The sequence below is a fragment of the Nelumbo nucifera genome, chromosome 3 (assembly GCF_055504915.1).
Source record: "Nelumbo nucifera cultivar China Antique chromosome 3, China Antique-T2T, whole genome shotgun sequence".
In the NCBI taxonomy this organism is placed as follows: domain Eukaryota; kingdom Viridiplantae; phylum Streptophyta; class Magnoliopsida; order Proteales; family Nelumbonaceae; genus Nelumbo; species Nelumbo nucifera.
In genome coordinates, this window is record NC_142651.1 from 66147347 (window position 1) to 66169142 (window position 21796).

The following is a 21796-nucleotide window of genomic DNA, read 5'->3' on the forward strand; positions in this document are numbered from 1 at the left end:
TTTGGAAAAGACATCATGTTCTAGTAGTGAGAAATAGACTCCATTGAGTACAACAGGTAAATAGTTAGGCAACTAGGATACTCGGAGTATCCCTTATTTTGTAAGTTCCTGGTGTTGGCGGAAGCGTGTCATTAACCACTTAAGAACACCAGTTTTAATATTTATAATGTTTTTTTCCAATTCGCAAACAATTGCAAACGCAGTAAATGGTGAGAACGGGTTGTATCCACAAGTAAGCGAGGGCAAAATCGTTATTTACTTAAATCTGAGAAAGATAACACAATTCAAAGTTGCAGAAACACATAATTTAATTAATTAAACTAAAATTCATTAAAATAAAATTCAAACAGTGCTGGAAGTGAAAAGTGATAGCTATAAATATATAACCCTAGCAAGTGCACTAGTTATCAAGTAGTATAAAAATATCGTTCCCATGGGGATTTTACAAAATAAGTATTAGAACCACCGTCTTCCCTAATTATCTGGACAATCGAATTTCAGATTTGAGCAAGATCTACTAAAAAGAAAAACTAGAGAAAGATAATAGAAACAAAGGTGATCACTAATCGAATATGCCATGGATGAAATCGATAGGGCTTTTGGTCCACCTAACCAATGTAATGAATATTGATGGGTTCGATTAATCAAGATTATTTGTCATTCCCATAAGCTGAGGTCTTTCCAATGTTATTTAATATTCTCTCTCGAGATATACTAAACCTATGCCCATCAGGTAGTCCTTCGATCTCTCGAGTAGAGCTCTCAAGATGGGAGTGCATTAAGTCCAAGAAAACCATTAAATTCAGATGAATCATGTATATATATCTCTATATACCATTCAATTCACACTATGAATTATTCAGTCGATTATGTGAATTCCTCTCTCGATTCATTCGCATAACTAAAATCAATTAAGAGGTGGCCAAGCTCTTAATTGCATTAAGCACGATAATTCATAGACTATATGAAAATCACAATCTTGGATAAATCATAAAGATAAAAATATATTCATTAACATGATTAGGCTTTCCTCAGCCCTAGCAAGAAACAAATCAGTTCATTATAGAAGATTAAAGCAAACAAAGGGAAAGAAAGAACTCTTGGATTCGCCCATGGTGTTGAGATCTCCTCTTCTTGCCGCCACCTTCTTCTTGAGATTTCTTGAATTCTTGATCTTCTTTCCTCTGTTTCTTGACTTCTTTTCTCCTCTCTTGACTGATTTCTCCATGCAATTCGTGATCCCCTCCAAAGATTGAATGATGCCTCCAGCTAGTCCACCCCCCCCCCCCCTTTATATAGCTTAAAGGGGAGGGGGTGGTCTCCTGCTTCCTCTTGAAGTTTATCTTACAAGAATAGAAAGTCATATTCTAATCCTACTCTTATCTCTTTATCTAATGAACTCAATCCCTTTATCTTTCTAAGATTACATCAAGAATTTAGATCTAGAAGGACTCCTCTCAATTTCTTGTTCTTGGATTCGTACTAAACCTCCTCTGCGAATTGGGCTTCAGCCAGGCTTTTCTGCAAGTTGGGCTTCAGCTGCGGATTGGGCCTTCCTACGAATTTTCCCCGACTTTGGGCCCGGATTTGACTTTGATGAAGGCCGAATCTATGAAAGCCCAAAACATGAAAGTTGTGGCTGTTTCTCTTATCTCTCCATTGGGTCTTGAATCAGCCCAATCGGAGTTCGGATACACGAGTTAGGCCCAGATTATTGAACAATGTCGAAATTGTGAAAAATCATTTGATTTGTCTTTCTTTGCTCCTGATGCCTTCTTTCATGCCCTGAACCAAAATAAAAGAAATATGAGTCTAATTAAGTACTAATTCAGTATAAAAGACAGAATATTAGGGGATAAAATATGATAGATTTTATTCTCATCAAAAAGTGTTGAAAAATAAATAAATAACAGAAATAAATAAATAAAAGGAACGAAATAAAAAGTTTGTAATCCGATCAGAGATAACAGTCTCTAGATCTCTCCTTTGACCCTCAAACTTCTCAAGCTAGGCCTTCCATCTTACTGGCCGAATTCCAGATTTGCAGAAAAGAAAACAAAAATCAAACTGAATGAAAATAACTTGCAAAAAGGAAAAAACGGAACTGGAAATGAAAGAACATAAATTAAATCTAAGACTAATGGTTGGGATCCAAATCCAGAGGTGCCAATAGTGGCTCGGGCAAACTGCAAGCAAGAACCCGCCCTCTTGCCTGGGCGTCCTCCTCTTCCTCTACCCTTGAATTTCTCAAGATCATCCTTCTGTCTTACCTGGGGGCAGAATCCAACCCCTTCTCAGGATCCCTTGGGTCCTTTTTATAGAGAATGATGGACACAACTAGTATTAGAGAGAAAGAAGGGGGCGACAGCTGGGTTTTAGCAAAGATATAGGCGCCCTAGGGTTTCTAGTGAAGGGCTAGGATGGTTCTGGGTTGATCCTAAGACTGAGAAGAGAAGGAGAGGGCACCTAATATTATGTAGGAATGAGATTTGGGCGCCCAGAAATGGATGGTGGAGATTGAGGTGCCTAGGGTTGAAAGGTGGAGATTAAAAGGAGTGGGTGGCACCCTAGAGTGAATGGCTGAGATAGAGAATGGAATAGAGGGCTGAGATCTAGTGGCTAGGGGCTGAATGGTGAGGATTATAAGTTAGGTGGAGCCCTAGGGTTAAAAGGCTAAAAAGAGAGTGACCTATAATGAATGGTGGAGATTAGAAGGGATAAAAGGTGGAGATTTAGTAGATAGGGGTGGCTAGGGTTTGTTAAGGTTGAAAAGAATGAGTTAGAAGGCACCATTGGGTTTGCTAAGGAGAGAGGAGCAAACTAATACAGTAAGAGGGGCGTCATTCTGGATTTAGCAGATAGGAAGCGCCCTCCTATGCTCCGTTTTCACAAAAACACCCCATTTCTCAGCTGGACTTCACACTAGTTTCCCAAAAACTGCATTTCAGCCATGAAACTTCCCCAATTTTCCACAAAATTTGCACAAAGACCCTCAGAGGTCACAATATTGAATTTAACTGGGAAGAGGGCACATTTTGATTATTCTAAAGCTGAAAATACCCCTAAAATGATGCCCTTAAGGCATCAAAATACAAAGTTATCACACCCCCAACTTAACAAATGCTAGTCCCTTAGCAATGCAGCCTTAAAATTACACTGAGTATATAGATTATTCCCATTGCAAGATCATCCTTAACTAAATTAGCCAAGTATCCTAATTTCAGAATTCTCAAACTTGGTATAGTTCAGTATTGGGCTTAAGGGGTAAAACAGTCTTTCTTTGAACATTACAAAAACTTGGCTTAAAAATCTTATATACCCTTCCATTTGCAAACTGTCTTGATAAGCTGAGATTGATTTTTAAAATCATATGAGTATTCTTCCTATCATTTCTGATAGTGGATTTCTACCCCTGAAATTGATATGCACACTTATTTTTATTGCTACCTTCCACCGTTTGACGCAAATCTCGACACTTGCCTTAGGTGAAGAGACCCAGTTACTAAGTGTTAGGTGATTGTCTTTGGCATTCCCTTTCCTGTTTGACGTGAATCTTGACACTTAACTTAGGTGAAGAGACCCACCCGGTTACTAAGTCTAGGGTGACCATTGACCTTTTATTCTCTTTTTTTTTCTCAAACACTATTCAGGGTAGTCCACTATCTCTATCAATTTTGAAGAATTTTTTTGTCTAATTTCTCAATCTTTCTCTTCTTATCCTGCCAAGGGCAAACTTGAGAGTATTTTCCAAATTCTAAACAGTTTCGATTATATTCAAATAAGACCAATTTTGACTCCTATCACTTGCTACCAATTTCTGCAAAAGTCAATATTTTGTTATCAGTTTCCTCAACTTTTTCTGTTTAGGAATCTCTTTTAATGAAAATTTTTAAAAAATTCTCAGTAAAATTTTTTAGTTCTGCATTTCTAAAGGCTTAGCTTTTCAATTTTTTTTTTCTTTCTCTTTCCTCACCCCCAACTTAAGTGTCATTTTCCCCAATAGCATGACTAGACTGATGCAAAAAGGACTTGGGCCAAAGGGAACAATCAATAGGGTTTTCCTGAGGGGTTCAAGGTCTGCCAATTGGTCTCAAATCAAGAAAAGAAAAAAAAAACTCAAATCCTAACAACAGAAACACTAATACGTTGGGTTGCCTCCCAACCAGTGCTAAGTTTAACGTCTTCATCCAGACACATTCATTCACTTCTTCCATCCGAACTCTCAGACTCACTTTCTTCTTCATACAAATAGGGCTCATACTGGACTAACCAAGGGGTAGACAGGTCATTTAAAAAGTCATCACTATATCTACCTTGAGCATCACTTTTTGTGGGGTTGCGTCGTGGGGTTGTGTCCTAATTCCCATCTCAAGATCCTCCCTAACAGAATTAGTCAAGCATCCTGATTCTAGCATTCTCAAACTCTGTATAAATTGAAATTGGGCTTTAGGGGGTAAAACTGTTTTCTTTTGAATATTACAGAAACTTGTTTTAGAAAATATTATTTACCCTTTCACTTGCAAACTGTCTTGATAAGATGAGATTGATTTTAAAATCAAACAGGTATTCTTCTTATTATTTCTGACAGCAGATTTCTACCCCTGAACTTATTTTTATTGTTACCTTTCACCGTTTAACGTGAATCTTGATACTTGCCTTAGGTGAAGAGACCCAGTTACTAAGTGTTAGGTAAGTGTCCTTGGCATTCCCTTTTTCGTTTGATGTGAATCTTGACACTTGATTAAGGTGAAGAGACCTAGTTACACTAAGTCTAGGGTATCCATTGACCATTTATCCCCTCTTTTTTTTTTCTTTTGGTAGTCCACTATCTCTTAACAATTGAAGATTTTTGTCTAATTTCTCAATCTTTCTCTTCCTATCTTGACAGGGGAAAATTTGGGAGTATTTTTCAATTTCTAAATGGTTTTGACAAAATTCAAACAAGGCCAATTTTGACTCCTGTCACTTGTTACCAATTTCTACAGAACTCAATATTCTTTTATCAGTTTTCTTAACTTTTTCTGTTTGGAAATCTCTTTTAATGGAAAATTTTAAAAATTTCTCTATAAAATTTTAATTCTACACATTTAAAGGCTAGCTTTTCAAATTTTTATTTACAATTTTTCAATTTTTTTTCTCTCTTTCCTCACCCCCAACTTAAATGCCATTGTCCCCAATGGCATGACTAGACTGATGCAAAGAGCATTTAGGCCAAAGGGAACAATGAGTAGGATTTTCCTGAGGGGTTCAAGGTATGCCACCGATAACCCTACATTTGATGCCTTAAGGGCATCAATTCAGGGGTATTTTCGGCCTTAGAGTAGTCAAAGTGTACCCTATTCCCAATTAAAATCAATTATATGACCTCTGAGGGTCTCTGTGCAAATTATGTATAAAACCGAGAAGTTTTCTAGGCTGAAGTGCAGTTTTTGGGGAGCTGGTGTGAAGACCAGCTGAGAGAGGGGGTGTTTTTGTAAAGAACTAAGAACAGGAGGGCACCTCCTATCTGCTAACCCAGTTGGCGCCCATCCTATTGTATTACCATGCTCCCCTCACATTAGCAAACCCTAGGGAGCCTTTTTAACCTAATCTTTTCACTCTTAGCAAACTCTAGCCACCCTTAGGTGTTCAATCTCCACCCTCCACCTCTTTTAATCTCAACCACTCATTTTAGGGCTCTCCTTTATCGCTTTTAAACCCTAGGGCGCCACCTATTATGTTAATCCTCACAATTCAGCCCCTCACCTCCAAATCTCAGCCACTCCCTTCATCTTATATCCCAACCATTCAATCTAGGGCACCACCTATTCTTTTAATCTTAACCCTCAACCCTAAATGTTTTAATCTACACCCTCCATTTCTGGGCGCCCAAATCTCAGCCCTACATAAGATTGGGCACCATCTCCTTTTATTTTCAGCCATAGGATCACCCCAAAACCATCTTAGCCATCCATTAGAAACCCTAGGGCATCCCTAATTTGCTAAATCCCAGCTACCGCCCCCATCTTTCTCCCTATTTCTAGTTGTGTCCACCCTTCTCTATAAAAAGGGTCCCAAGGGCCCTATAGAAGGGGTTGGTCAATTCACCCAGTTAACAAGGCTAAGGTTTCTTGAGGAGTTCAAGGGTTGTAGAAGGGGAGGACGCCCAGATCTTGTCACGAGGGGTTCCTGCAAGCTATTCAACCATTCTGCAACTACCGCCACTGGATCTGATCAACCATTCTTTTCTTTTCTTTATTTTATTTTCTATTATTTTTATTTTTGTAATCTTTTAGATTTAATTCTTGTTCGTTTCTCTATTTTGCAGATCTGAATTTGTTCGGTTCAAGGCTAAGGTGTCTCGAGGGTTGTAAAAAGGACAGATGCTCGGTTCTTGTTAGGAGGGGTTTCTGCAAGCTGTCTGGTCAATCTGCAACTACCGCCACCGAATCCGGATTCTGGAACATTTTTTTATTTCTTTTATTTCCTTTGTCGATTCCCATACTTTATTAAATTCTGATTTTTATTTATTGTCTTGTTTAAATTCGAAACATTTAATTTCAGCAATAATAGATTCTATTTTCTTATTTTCTACAATTCTCGATTGTATTCTCTTGTTTGAATCTAAGTATATATTAATTTTTCACTTGCTTCCTTGTGGATACAACCCATTCTCACCCATTTAATTAAACTGGTGTTCCGAAGTGGTTAACGACATGCTTCCGGACACACCAAGTTTTTGGCATTGTTGCTAGGGAAGCACGGAGATAATTTTTTATTTACATTTCCCAGATCTGTTTCATTATTTTTTCATTTTTGTTTTATTACATGATCCGTTATCTCAGTTTAGTTTCTGTTTCTCTTTTATTCTGCAGGACGGAATATCGAAAGGTGGGGTACCAGAGCGTTGCGGGACTGCGGGACGAAAGAGAAGAGAAGAGAAATTGGATTGTGTTTCAGGTGTAGTCATTCTATTTTATTTCTAATTTTCTCATTTTTATTTTCAGACTCCTTTTTTTTTGGTAGAATATTGATTTTAGAATTTTTAATTATTTTTTTTCTAGATCGAATTTATTTTTTTTTACTATTAATTTGCTTCCATTTTGTTTCTAGATCTATTCTTCTTTCTTTATTTTAATTTCTTGTTCAATTTTTTTTGCTTTATTAGGTTTGTGTTTTTCTTTTATTTCATATTTAAATAAAAAACAAAAAAACAAAAAAAAATCGTTATTTTATTTTATTTCTTGCAACATAATTTTCTTTTGTTTATTTTATTTTAATTTATTTTCGGTTTAATTTTTTTTAGATTCTTTTTTCTCTTTTATTTCAGATAAAAAAAAACAATAAAAACAAAAAAATAGAAACAAAAATATTTCGCTTATTTTATTTTATTTATTTTTTGCAGCGTATTTTTCTTTTCGTATTAATTTTTAGATTTGTGTTTTTCTTTTACTAAAAAAAATGAAAAAAAAGTATAAATAAAAAAATTTCAGAATTTTTTTTTCTTTTGTTTATTTTATTTTTGGTTTTCCTTTTGTTTAGATTTGTATTCTTGTTCTTTTATTTTATCTATTTCATACATAATTTTCTTTTTGATCATTTTGTTTTCAGTTTAATTTTTAGATTAGCAATTAGTTTGTTAGAATTTATTTTTGATAGTTTTTAATTGTGTTTAGCACAACTAGTTGTTGTTTTATTTTCTGTTTGCACTTATTATTTGTTGCTTTATTTAATTTCTTTTCTTTTAGTTGTTTAATTGAATAATTAATTGTTAAATAGGAAATTATTTAAATTTTAGAATTTGAGTTTAAATTTCAAATCTGAAATTAAATTTTAATTTTAATTCGAATCTGAATTTGAATTTAAATTTGAATTTCAAATTTTGAAATTTAAATTTTAAACTTTCGAATTAAAAAAAATGAAGAGAAAAAAAGTTAAAAATTTAAAAGAAATTCAAATTTAAATTTTAGGAATTTAAATTTTAAAATCTGAATTTGAATTTAAACTCCCAAAAATTTAAATTTTGAATTTAAAAAAAATATAAAAAAAATAAAAAAATATTTGGTTAATATTTTTCTTGCATTTTCATTCCAATATTTAGGGTTTTATATTCTAGAGCATGCATCATATAGGTTTATTTAATTGTTGAAATTATTATTGTTAGTTGTGAATGTTTTAGGTGTTCTTTTTATTATTTTAATTGTTCCTTTTGCTTGGTTTGTTTGCTTTATTCTTTTATGTTTAATTGCTGAATTGCATTTTAGAAACAATTGTTCATGTATTGTAGTTAGTTGCATTTTGTTGTGTTTATTTTGTCTTTCCGTCAATCTATTTAAGGGCATCCAACAAAAAATCACCACCCTTCACGTGCGGTTCACCCTAACCCTAATTTAAAATTTAGATAGCTAGATCCTTTAGGGAAACTTCACATTTGGTTCAAAGGTGTGTTGAATTTTAGGAGAGCTTGAAATTATTTTCCATAATCGGCGGTTGGGGTCTAAGGAAAGAGGTTAAATGGCTAAGTCTAAGCGGGTTTTGTGGTTACTTAATTAGGTTCTTGCGAGAGCAAGGGGAGCTTCTCACATCTCCACCTTATACCTAGCTAACCAAAGGAAGGGGTGTAATTCCATGTGAACCTAAAAGGATTCACATTGGTTGAACCACTACTTTAGGAAACCCTAGGTCAGTCCCTAGGTCGTGTGGTTGATTTGTTTGCCTTCAAAAAAAATAATAATAATAAATAAATAAAATAAATAAAAGAGAAAATTAAAAATTAAAAAATTCAAATTTGAATTTAAATTTTAGGAATTTAAATTTCAAAATCTAAATTTGAATTTAAATTTTGAATTTCAAAAATAAAATAAAAAAAATCAAATTTGAATTTAAATTTCAAGAATTTAAGTTTCAAAATCTAAATTTGAATTTAAATTTCTAATTTCAAATAAAAAAACATAAAAAATCAAAAAATCAAAAATTTAAAAATTTAAGTTTGAGTTTAAATTTCAAAATCTAAATTTGAAATTAAAATTTTTCAAAGGACACAAGTACAGAGTTCATTCCAACAGGTGTACCCTATGAACCAACCAGTTCAACCGTATCAGGCTTACCCACAACATCCTCAAGCCCGTACAGTAGATGACCAATTCATGCAGCTTCAGCAGTTGATCCTAAATTAGCAATAGTCCATTGATAGATTAGAGAGCTAAATAGGACAGCTAGTCGAAGCCAAGGCGAGGAGAGAAGTAGGGAAAATACCGAGTCAACCAATCGCAACTCCTAGAAATCAGCCACCGGGTTTTCCTCCACAACAAATTCAGCTACCTCCTAAGAACCCTCAGTGTGAAAATACCAAGGCCATTACAACCTTAAGGAGTGGGAGGATTTTAGAGGACCCGTATGAGAAAAAGAGTTAATGAAAATGAGCAGGAATACCCAAAGTTGGGGGGAGAAGAAGGAAAAGAAACTTTAGAAGAAGATCCTATAGTAAACCAATCCATAGTTCCCTTTCCAACTGCACTCACAATCAGGCCAATGCTAAAGAACAAAGAAATTCACAACAAGGAGAGTTGGAAAGTCCATATTAACATCCCTCCCCTCAATGTGATCCAACATGTCCTAGCCTATGCCAAGTGCTTGAAAGAGTTGTGTACTCAAATGATGGAGCCACAATCAGCTCCACAAAAATTGATGCTCTCGACAGATTTAGTGCAGCTCTCCTAAATCAACTCCCCCAGAATATGAAAGACCTTAGTGTTCCTCTCATAAGCTGTGGCATTACTGGAATTACCTTTGATTGGGCACTAGTGGATTTTAGGGCATTGTTAACTCCGTTTCCATCCATTTATGATAGGTTCAAGATCAGCGAGTTAAAACCAACCCCGATAATTCTGCAACTCGCTGATTGGTTAGTCAACACTCCTCGAAGTGTTATTGAGGATCTCATGGTCATGGTAGAGGGTTGTCACTTCCCTTTGCATTTTATCCTAGACATGACCCCAATCGAGGAGTAGAACCATATCCCGATAATCTTAAGATGTCTGTTTCTAGCAACGGCCAATACAAACATCAACCATAAATCGAGAGAAATGAACACTTCATTAGGAAAGCAGAAATTCCAGTTAAACGTTTGTAGTGCCTCTAAGTATCCAAACCTAGGGGAAGATGAGTTCAAGGTAGATATAGTGGATAACTTTTTAAATGACCTGTTTACCCCATGGCTAGCCTAGTTTAAGCCCTATCTATCGGAAGACGAAAGTGAGTCAGAGAGTGTAGATGGAAAAAGTGCTTGAATATGTCCGGCTGAAGATGTTAAGCTTAGCACTGGTTGGGAGGCAACCCAACGTAGTTTTTAGTGCTTTTGCTTTTAGGATTTGTTTTCTTTTCTTGATTCGAGACTAGGTGGCAGACCTTGAATCCCTCAGGAAAACCCTATTCATTGCTCCCTTTGGCTCATATCCTTTTTGCATCATTCTAGTCATTCCATTAGGGACAATGGCATTTAAGTTGGGGGTGAGGAAAGAGAGACAAAAATTGAAAAAAAAAAAGAGAAGTTAAGCCTTTAGAAATGTAGAATTAAAATTTCACTGAAAAATTTAAAAAAAAAATTCCTTAAAAGAGACTCCCAAACAGAAAAAGTTGAGGAAACTGATAAAAGTATCAAATTTTGTAGAAATTGGTAGCAATTGATAGGAGTCAAAATTGGTCTCATTTGAATATTGTCGAAACCGTTTAGATATTGGAAAATACTCCCAAGTTTGCCCCTGCCAAGATAAGAAGAGAAAGATTGAGAAATTAGACAAAAAGTCAATGGACACCCTAGACTTAGTAACCGGGTCTCTTCACCTAAGATAAGTGTTGAGATTCGCATCAAACGGGAAATGGAATGCCAAAGACACTCACCTAACACTTAGTAACCGGGTCTCTTCACCTAAGGCAAGTGTCGAGATTCGCGTCAAACGATGGAAGGTAGCAATAAAAATAAGTGTGCATGTCAAGTTCAAGAGTAGAAATCCACTATCAAAAATGATAAGAAGAATACCTATCTGACTTTAAAATCAATCTCAAATTATCAAGACAATCTACAAATGGAAGGGTAAATAAGATTTCTAAGCCATGTTTTGGTAATATTCAAAATAAGATAGTTTTACCCCTAAAGCCCAATACCGATCTATACAGAGTTTGAGAATGCTGGAATCAGGATGCTTGATTAATTCTGTTAGGGACGACCTTGTAATGGGAAAGATCTATATACTTAATGTAATTTTAAGGCTACATTGCTAAGGTACTAGCAATGTTTAAGATAGGGGGTGTGATAACCCTGCATTTTGATGCCTTAAAGGCATCAATTCAGGGGTATTTTCGGCCTTAGAGTAGTCAAAGTGTACCATTTTACCAGTTAAAATCAATTATGTGACCTCTAAGGGTCTCTGTGCAAATTATGTAGAAAAACGGGAAGTTTTCTAGGCTGAAGTGCAGTTTTTGGGGAGCTGGTGTGAAGACCAGTTGAGAGAGGGGGTGTTTTTTTAAAGAACTAAGAACAGGAGGGCGCCTTCTATCTGCTAAACCCAATTGGTGCCCATTCAATTGTATTTCCATGCTCTCTTCTCCTTAGCAAACCCTAGGGAGCCTTTTTAACCTAATCTTTTCATTCTTAGCAAATCCTAGCCACCCCTAAGTGTTCAATCTCTACCCTCCACTTCTTTTAATCTCAACCATTCATTTTAGGGCTCTCCTTTATAGCTTTTAAACCCTAGGGTGCCACCTATTCTACTAACCCTCACCTCCAAATCTCAACCACTCCTCCATCTTATACCCCAACCATTCAATCTAGGGCACCAGCTATTCTTTCAATCTTAACCCTTCAACCCTAGATGTTCTAATCTACACCCTCCATTTCTGGGTGCCCAAATCTCAGCCCTACATAATATTGGGCGCCCTCTCCTTTTATTTTTAGTCATAGGATCACCCCAAAACCATCTTAGCCATCCATTAGAAACCCTAGGGCATCCCTAATTTGCTAAATCCCAGGGACCCTATAAAAAGGGTCCTAGGGGCCCTGTAGAAGGGGATGGTCAATTCACACAACTAATAAGGCTAAGGTTTGTTGAGGAGTTCAAGGGTTGTAGAAGGGGAGGACCAACCAGATCTTGTCAGGAGGGGTTCCTGCAAGCTGTTCAACCATTCTGCAACTACTGCCACTGAATCTAATCAACCATTATTTTCTTTTCTATTATTTTTATTTCTGCAATCTTTTAGATTTAATTCTTGTTTGTTTCTCTGTTTTACATATCTGAATCCATTTGGTTCAAGGCTAAGGTGTCTCGAGGGGTTCGAAGGTTGTAGAAAGGATAGACGGCCGGTTCTTGTTAGAAGGGGTTTCTGGAAGCTGTCTAGCCGATCTACAGCTACTGCCACCAGATTCGGATTATATTCTCTTGTCTGGATCTGAGTATATATTAATTTTTCACTTGCTTCCATGTGGATACGACCCGTTCTCACCCATTTACTACATTAGTAGTTGTTTGAGAAATGGAAAAATTTACAAATAATTAAACTGGTGTTCCAAAGTGGTTAATGACACGCTTCTAGACACACCAACCACCTGGATCTTGAATGAAAAAAACTCTAATCCTAAAATTAACTGAAAACTACATTGGGTTGCCTCCCAACCAGTGCTAAGTTTAACGTATTCAGCCAGACACATTCACGCACTATTTCCATCTATACTCCCTGACTCACTTTCATCTTCCAACAGACAGGGTTCAAATTGAGCTAACCACGTGGTAGGAAGGCCATCTAAAAGGTCATCCACTATATCCACCTTGCACTTATCTTCCCCTAGGTTTGGATACTTAGAGGCACTAAAAATGTTTAACCGGACTTTCTACTCCCCTAATGAAATGTCCATTTTTCTTGATTTATAGTTGATATTTGTATTGGTCGTTCCTAGAAACGGACATCTTAAGATTATCGGGATGTGGTTCAATTCCTTGGTTAGGGTCATGTCTGGGATGATGAAATCCACTGGGAAGTGACAATCTTGTACCCTGACAATGACATCCTCAATAACACTTCGAGGAGGCTTGGTTGACCACTCAGCAAGTTGTAGAAGTACCGAGGTAGGCTTTAACTCGCCGATCCTGAACCTATCATAAATGGACGGAAGCATATTTATACTGACCCCAGGATCCAATAGAGCCCAATCGAAGGTGATTCCAGAGATGACACAACTTATGAGATAAGCATTAGGATCTTTCATTTTTTTGGAAAGTTGGTTTAGGAGAACTACACTAACATCTGCCGAGAGCATCATTTTTTGTGGGGCCGATCGTGGCTCCATCATTTGAGTACACAGTTCTTTTAAGAACTTGGAATAGGCTGGGATATGTTGGATCGCGTCGAGGAGAGGGAAGTTAATATGGACTTCCTTGCTCTCCTCATTGCGGGTCTCTATCTTCTTTTTCACTGGCCCGACTGTGAGTGTAATTGGAAAGGTGATTACAAGTTGGTTCACTATGGGCTCTTCTTCTAATGTTTCCTTTCCTTCTCCTTCTCCCCCCAACTTAGGGTCTTCTTGCTCCTTTCAACTCACTCTCTTTGCCTCACACAGGTTCTCTAAAATCCTCCCACTCCTTAAGGTTGTAATAGCCTTGGTATTTTCAGGTTGAGGGTTATTAGGAAGTGGTTAAACTTGCTGTGGAGAAAAACCCGGTGGCTGATTTCTAGGACTCATAACCGGTTGACTTGGTAATTGCCCTACTCCTCTCCTCTTCTTGGCTTTAGCTAGCTGTCCTATTTGGATTTCTAATCTATCGATGGACTGCTGCTGATTTAGGATCAACTGCTGAAGCTTCATGAATTGGTCATCGACGGTACGGGTTTGAGGAGATTGTGGGAAAGCCTGATATAGTTGAAACGGTTGGTTCCTAGGGTACACTGCTAGAATGAACTCTATACTTGTGCCGTCTGAAAATTTTGGGCCATTGAGTTAGATGGGTGATATTGCTGTTGGGACTGTGTATAGGTTTAACATGGTTGAGCCATTTGAGTCCTAGGGTAATCATTGTACTCCCAATGAGTCTAGGCTTCAGACCATTGAGAGTGCATATCTGGTAGGGGGTTTTCTTGGACTTGGGCCCTATAATTGATGTTGGGTTGATTTTCCCACCCAGGGTTATATGGACTAGAGAATGGGTTAGCATTGGGTTGGAAAAATTTATTGGCTGCATGTACTTGGTTTCGAATAACTGGTTGACAAGGTCCTACCATAGGGCACTGGCTGACATGATGGGTCGGGCTTACACAGATGGAACATGATGGATATGATGACAAGGTTGGGTATGGGCCACTTTGTTGACGACGTGCAAGGACTTCGTCAAGTCTTTGGGCCATACCATTAATCTTGTCCATTTGTTGAGACATGTGGTTCCAATCTATTTGTGGCTCAGGTTGGAAGTAATTTCTCATTCCACAAACTCTGGCCATTGAATTCATTTTATTTTAACTCCCTTTTTCTTCTTTTTTTTTTGGAATTTTAAATTTAAATTTTGAATTTTAATTTCAAATTTAGATCTTGAAATTTAAATTCTGAAATTTAAACTCGAATTTGATTTTTAATTTCTTTTTTCGAAATTTCCTAAAATCTAAATTCAAGTTGGAAATTTTAATTTTTTTTTTCTTTTTTTTTAAGGCAAACAAATCAACCACAAGTCCTAGGGGTTGACCTAGGGTTTCCTAAACTAGTGGTTCAACCAATGTAAATCCTTTTAGGTTCACTTGAAATTACACCACTTCCTTTGGTTAGACAGGTAAGAGGTGGGGATGTGGGAGGCTCTCCTTGATCTCACAAGGACTTAATTAAGTAACCATAAAGCCCACTTAGGCTTAGCCGTTTAACCTCTTTCCTTAGACACCAACCACCAGTTATTGAAAGTAATTACAAGCATTCCTAAAATTCAGCACACCTTTGAACCAAATGCGAGGCTGATTTTAAATTAGGGTTAGGGTGAACCACACGTGAATGGGGCTGATTTTTGGGCCAAGGAAGGGTGGTGAAATCCCCACCTTATCTTATTTAGGTTGGATGCCCTTAAATGTATTAATAGAAAGACAAAATAAACACAAAAAAATGCAACTAACTACAATGCAAGAACAAGTATTTCTAATATGCAATTCAACAATATAACATAAAAGAATAAAATAAACTAAGCAAAAGGAACAATTAAAATAACAAAAAGAACACGTAACACATTCACAAATAACAATAATAAATTCAGCAAATAAATAAACCTATATGATGCATGCTCTAGAATATCAAACCCTAAATATTGGAATGAAAATGCAAGAAAAATATTACCCAATTTTTTTTTGATTTTTTTAAGTCCAAATCTAAAATTTTGGGAGTTTAAATTCAAGTTCAGATTTTGAAATTTAAATTCCCAAAATTTAAATTTGAATTTTTATTTTTTATTTTTTCTTCTTTTCAATTTTTTTTTAAATTCGAAAATTTAAAATTTAAATTTCCAAATTTGAAATTCAAATTTCAAATTTTGAAATTCAAATTCAAATTTGAATTAAAATTTAAATTTAAATTCAGATTTGAAATTTAAACTCGAATTCAAAAACATCAACAATTTCCTATTTAGCAATTAATTATTCAATTAAACAACTAAAAGAAAAGAAATTAAATAAAGCAACAAATAATAATTGCAAACAGAAAATAAAACAACAAATAATTGTGCTAAACAGAGTTAACAACTACCAAAAATAAATTCTAACAAACTAATTGCTAATCTAAAAATTAAACTGAAAATAAAATGATCAAAAAGAAAATTATGCAAGAAATAGATAAAATAAAAGAAGAAAAAAATACAAATGTAAAAAAAAAAATTAAAACGAAAATAAAATAAACAAAACAGAAAAAAAATGATGAAAATTTTTTTATTTATATTTTTCTTCGTTTTTTTTAATAAAAGAAAAACAAAAATCTAAAAATTAATAAGAAAAGAAAAATACGCTGCAAAAATAAATAAAATAAAACAAACAAAATTTATTTATTTATTTTTATCTGAAATAAGAGAAAAAAAACGAATCTAAAATTTAAACTGGAAATAAAATAAAATAATATAAACAAAAATAATCATGCTGTAAGAAATAAAATAAAATAAACATTTTTTTTTGTTTGTTTAATCTAAAATAAAAGAAAAACACAAACCTAATGAAGCAAAAAAAAATCGAACAAGAAATTAAAATAAAGAAAGAAGAATAGATCTAGAAACAAAATGGAAGCAAAATAATACAAAACAAATTGGATCTAAAGAAAATTAAGTAAAAAAAATCAAAAGTCACTATTCTACCAAAAGAAAAGGATTTCAAAATTAGAAATAGAAAAATTAAAAATAAAATGGGGCGACTACACCTAACACGCAATCCAATTTCTCTTATCTTCTCTTCTTTCCCACAGTCCCGCAATGCTCTGATACCCACCTTTTGCTATTCCATCCTGCAGAATTAAAGAGAAACAAGAATTAAACTGAGATAAGATCAAGTAATAAAACGAAAACAAAAATAAATAAATGAAACAGGTCTAGATAAAGCAAATAAAAATTTTCTTCGTTGCTTCTCCAACAACAACGCCAAAAACTTGGTGTGTTCGAAATTGTGTCGTTAAACACTTCAAAACACCAGTTTAAACATTTATATTTTTTCCATTTCTCACCACAACTATAAACGTAGTATATGGTGAGAACGGGTCGTATCCACAGGGAAACAAGGGAAAACTAATTACGTACTTAGCTCTAGGAGAGAGAACACAAAGGAGAGTTGCAGAAATATAAAATTAATTAATTAAAACCAAATTCAAATAGTACTAAGAATAACAAGTGCATAAAAATAAATAAATAAAAGAACGAAATAAAAATGTCTTAGAATCCAATCAGAGGTAGCAGTCTCCAGATCTCTCCTTCGACCCTCGAATTTCTCGAGTTAGGCCTTCCATCTTACCTAGCCAGATTTCAGATCTGTAGAAAAGAAATAAAACACACATTAAATCTAATAAAAATAAATTTATAGGAAGGAAAAAATTAAACTAGAAATTAAAGAACATAAAGTAATTCTAAAACTGAAGAAAAAATAAATGGTTGGGATTCAAATCCAGAGGTAGTAGTAGTGGTGTTGGCGAACTACAAGTAGGAACCCCTCCTCTTACCTAGGCGTCCTCCTCTTCCTCTACCCTTGAACTTCTCAAGATCAGCCTTCCTTCTTACTTGGGTGAATTGACCAACCCCTTCTACAGGGCCCCTAAGACCCTTTTTATAAAGAAGGGTGGACACAACTAGAAATAGGGAGAAAGATGGGGGGCGACAAATGGGATTTAGCAAAGTTAGGGATGCCCTAAGTTTCTAATGGATGGCTAAGATGGTTTTGGAGTGATCCTATGGCTGAAAATGAAAGGAGACGGCACCCAATATTATGTAGGGCTGAGATTTGGGTGCCTAGAAATGAAGGGTGTAGATTAGAACATCTAAGGTTGAAGGGTTAAGATTAAAAGAATATGTGGTGCCCTAGATTGAATGGTTGGGATATAGGATGGAGGGAGTGGTTGAGATTTAATGATGAAGAGCTGAATGGTGAGGATTAGCATAATAAGTGGCACCCTAGGGTTTAGAAGCTACAAAGAAGAGCCTTAAAATGGATGGTGGACATTAGGAGTGGATGATTGAGATTTCACATTTCGGGTGGTTAGGGGTTAGCTAAGAAGGAACAGATTAGGTTAAAAAGGCTCCCTAGGGTTTGTTAATGAGAGAGGAGCATGGTAATATAGTAGGATGGGCGCCAACTGGGTTTAGCAGATAGGAGGCATCTTCTTGTTCTCAGTTCTTTACGAAAACACCCCCTTTCTCAGTTGGACTTCACACCAACTTCCCAAAATGTGCATTTCACACCCCCTTTCTACATAATTTGCACAGAGACCCTAAGAGGTCACATAATTGATTTTAACTAGGAAAATGGTGCACTTTGACTATTCTAAGGCCAAAAATACCGCTGAATTGATGCCCTTAAGACATCAAAATGTAGGGTTATCACTCCCTAATCTCCTTGTTGCGAATCTCTTTCTTCTTTCACAACGACCCGATTGTGAGTATGGTTGGAAAGGGGACCACAGGTTGGTTCACTATAGGCTCTTTTTCTAAAGTTTCCTTTCCTTCTTCATCCCCCTCAACTTAGCATCTTCCTGTTCCTTTTCTTCTTCTTCAACTTTCTTTTTCTCATATGGGTCTTCAAAAATCCTCCCACTCCTTAAGGTTATAACAACTTTGACATTTTCAAACTGAGGGTTTGATAACTCTGCATTTTGATGCCTTAAGGGCATCAATTCAGGGGTATTTGTGGCCTTAGAATAGTCAAGATGTTCCCTTCTCCCAGTTAATTGCAAGGTTGTGGCCTCTAAGGGTCTCTGTTCAAATTTTGGGGAAAATTGGGAAGTTTTCATGGCTGAAATGCAAATTTTGGGAAGTTGGTGTGAAGTCCAGTTGAGAGAGGGGGTGTTTTTGTTAAAAAACTAAAAGTATCAGGGTGCCTCCTAGCTGCTAAACCCAGTTTGGCGCCCCTCCTACTGTATTAGCTTGCTCCCCACGCCTCAGCAAACCCTAGGGCGCCTTTTAGCCCATTCTTTTCACTCTTAACAAACCCAAGCCCCTAACTGCTAAATCCTCACCTTTCATCCCTTCTAATCTCCACCATCCGTTCTAGGGCACTCTCTTTTTAGCATTCTAAACCTAGGAGCCACCTAACTTCTAATCTTCACCATTCAGCCTTTAGCCATTAAATATCAGCCATACATAATATTGGGTGCCTTCTCCTTTTCTTCTTAGCCTTAGGATCACCCTAGAACCATCCTAACCCTTCATTCTAAACCCTAGGGCACCCATATTTTTGCTAAAACCCAGCTGCCGCCTCCATCTTTCTCTCTAATATCATTTATATCCACCCTTCTCTATAAAAAGGACCTCAAGGTCCCTGGAGAAGGGGTTGGTCAATTCACCCAGTTAATAAGGCTAAGGTTTCTTGACAAGTTCAAGGGTTGTAGAAGGGGAGGATGCTTATATCTTGTTAGGAGGGGTTCTTGGAAGTTGTTCAACCATTCTGCAACTACCGCCACTAGATCTAATCAACCATTCTTTTCTTTTCTTTATTTTCTTTTCTATTATATTTATTTCTGCAATCTTTTATATTTTATTCTTGTTCGCATCTCTGTTTTTCAGATCTGAAGTTGTTTGGTTAAAGGCTAAGGTGTCTTGAGGGGTTTGAGGGTTGTAGAAAGGACAGACGCCCGGTTCTTGTCAGAACGGGTTTCTACAAGCTGTCCGTCCGATCTGCAGCTACTGCCACCAGATCCGGATTCTGGATCATTTTTTTATTTATTTCTTTTATTTCCTTTGATGATTTCCATACTTTATTAAATTCTGATTTTTATTTATTGTCTTGTTTAAATTTGAAACATTTAATTTCAGCAATAATGGATTTTAGTTTTGTATTTTCTACCATTCCCGATTGCACTCTCTTGTTTGGATCTAAGTATATATTAATTTGTCACTTGCTTCCATGTGGATACGACCCGTTCTCACCCATTTACTACGCTAGTAGTTGTTTGAGAAACGGTAAAAATCATAAATGTTTAAACTAGTGTTCCAGAGTGTTTAACGGCGCGTTTCCAGACACACCATGTTTTTGGCGCCGTTGCCGGGAAACCACGGAGAAAATTTTTGTTTCTGGCGCCGTTGCCGGGGAACCACGGAGAAAATTTTTGTTTACTTTGTCTGGATCTGCTTCATTATTATTTTTATTTCCGTTTGATTACTTGATCCGTTATCTCTTTTTAATTCTTGTTTGTCTTTGATTTTGTAGGACAGAATAGCGGAAGTTGGGGTACTGGAGCATTGCGGGACTGCGGGAGAGAAGAGAGGAGAAGATTAAATTTGATTGTGTTTCAGGTGTAGTCGTCCATTTTTTTTGATTTTTTGTTTTTATTCTATAACTCTTTTTTTTTGGTAAAATAGTGATTTTCGAATTTTTAATTATTTTTTTCTAGATCCGATTTATTTTTTAGTATTATTTTTCTTTAGTTTTGTTTCTAGATCTATTTTTCTTTCTTCATTTTAATTTCTTGTTCGAATTTATATTTTATTAGGTTTGTGTTTTTCTTTTGTTTCAAAAAAAACAAAAAAAAAAGAAAAAATATATTTCGCTTATTTTATTTTATCTTTTGCTGCATAATTTTCTTTTGTTATTTTTGGTTTAATTTTCAGAGTAGCAATTTTCTTGTTATAATTTATTTTAATTCAAATCTGAATTTGAATTTTAAATTTTAAAATTTAAATTTAAATTTTCAATTTTCAAAAAAAAATAAAAAAATAAAAAAAAATTAATATTTTAAAAGTTTTGCATTTGCATTCCAACATTTATGGTTTGATATTTTAGCACATGCATCATATAGGATTTTTCTTTTAATTGTTGAAATTATCATTGTCAGTTGTGAATGTGTTAGGTTTTCCTTTTATTATTTTAATTGTACCTTTTGCTTAATTAGTTTGCTTAATTATTTTATATTATATTGCTGAATTGCATTTTAGAAATAATTGCTCATGCATTGTAATTAGTTGCATTTGCTTTGTTTATTTTGTTTCTTTCCATTAATCCATTTTAAGGGCATCCAACTTAAATAAGATAAGGTGGGGATTTCATCACCCTTCCTTGGCCCAAAAATCACCACCCTTCACGTGCGATTCACCCTAACCCTAATTTAAAATTTGGATAGCAAGATCCTTAGGGAAGCCTCACATTTGGTTCAAAGGTGTGTTGAATCTTAGGGAAACTTGTGATTACATTCCATAACCAACGGTTGGTGTCTAAGGAAAGAGGTTAAACAGCTACGCATAAGCGGGTTTTGTGGTTACTTAATTAGGTCCTTGCGAGAGCAAGGGGAGCCTCCCACATCCCCACCTCCTACCTAGTTAACCAAAGGAAGTGGTGAAATTCCAAGTGAACCTAAAAGGATTCACATTGGTTGAACCACTAGTTTAGGAAACCCTAGGTCAGCCCATAAGTCGTATGTGTGTGAATTTCTTGTATTTTTTATTTTAAAAATTCAAATTTGAATTTAAATTTCAGGAATTTGAATTTGAATTTGAATTTCAAAAATTTAAATTTCAAATTTCAAAAGAAAAGGAAAAAAAATCAAAAATAAAATAAAAATAAAATTTAAATTGATTTTAAATTTCAGAATTTAAATTTTGAAATCTAAATTTGGAATTAAAATTCGAAATTTAAATTTAAAATTTCAAAAAAAAAAGAAGAAGAAAAAGGGGTTAAAATAAGATAAAATGAACTCAATGGCTAGAGTTTGCGAAATGAGAAACTACTTCCAACCTGAGCCACAGATAGATTGGAACCATGTGTCTCGACAACTGGACAAGATTAATGGGATGGCCCACAGAATTGACCAAGTCCTTGCATGTCATCAACAAAGTGACCCATACCCAACCTTGTTATCCTATCCATCATGTTCCATCTGTGCAAGCCCGGTCCATCATGTTAGCCAGTGCCTTGCAACGTGCCCATGTCAACCAGTCATTCCAAACCAAGTACATGTGGCCAATAGATCTTTCCAACCCAATGCTAATCCATTCTTTAGCCCATACAACCCTGGGGGGGGGGAAATCAGCCCAACTTCACTTATAGGGCCCAAAACCAAGAAACCCTCTGCCAAAGAAGCACTCCTAATGGTTTGAAGCCCAGACCCAATGGGAGTACAAGATTA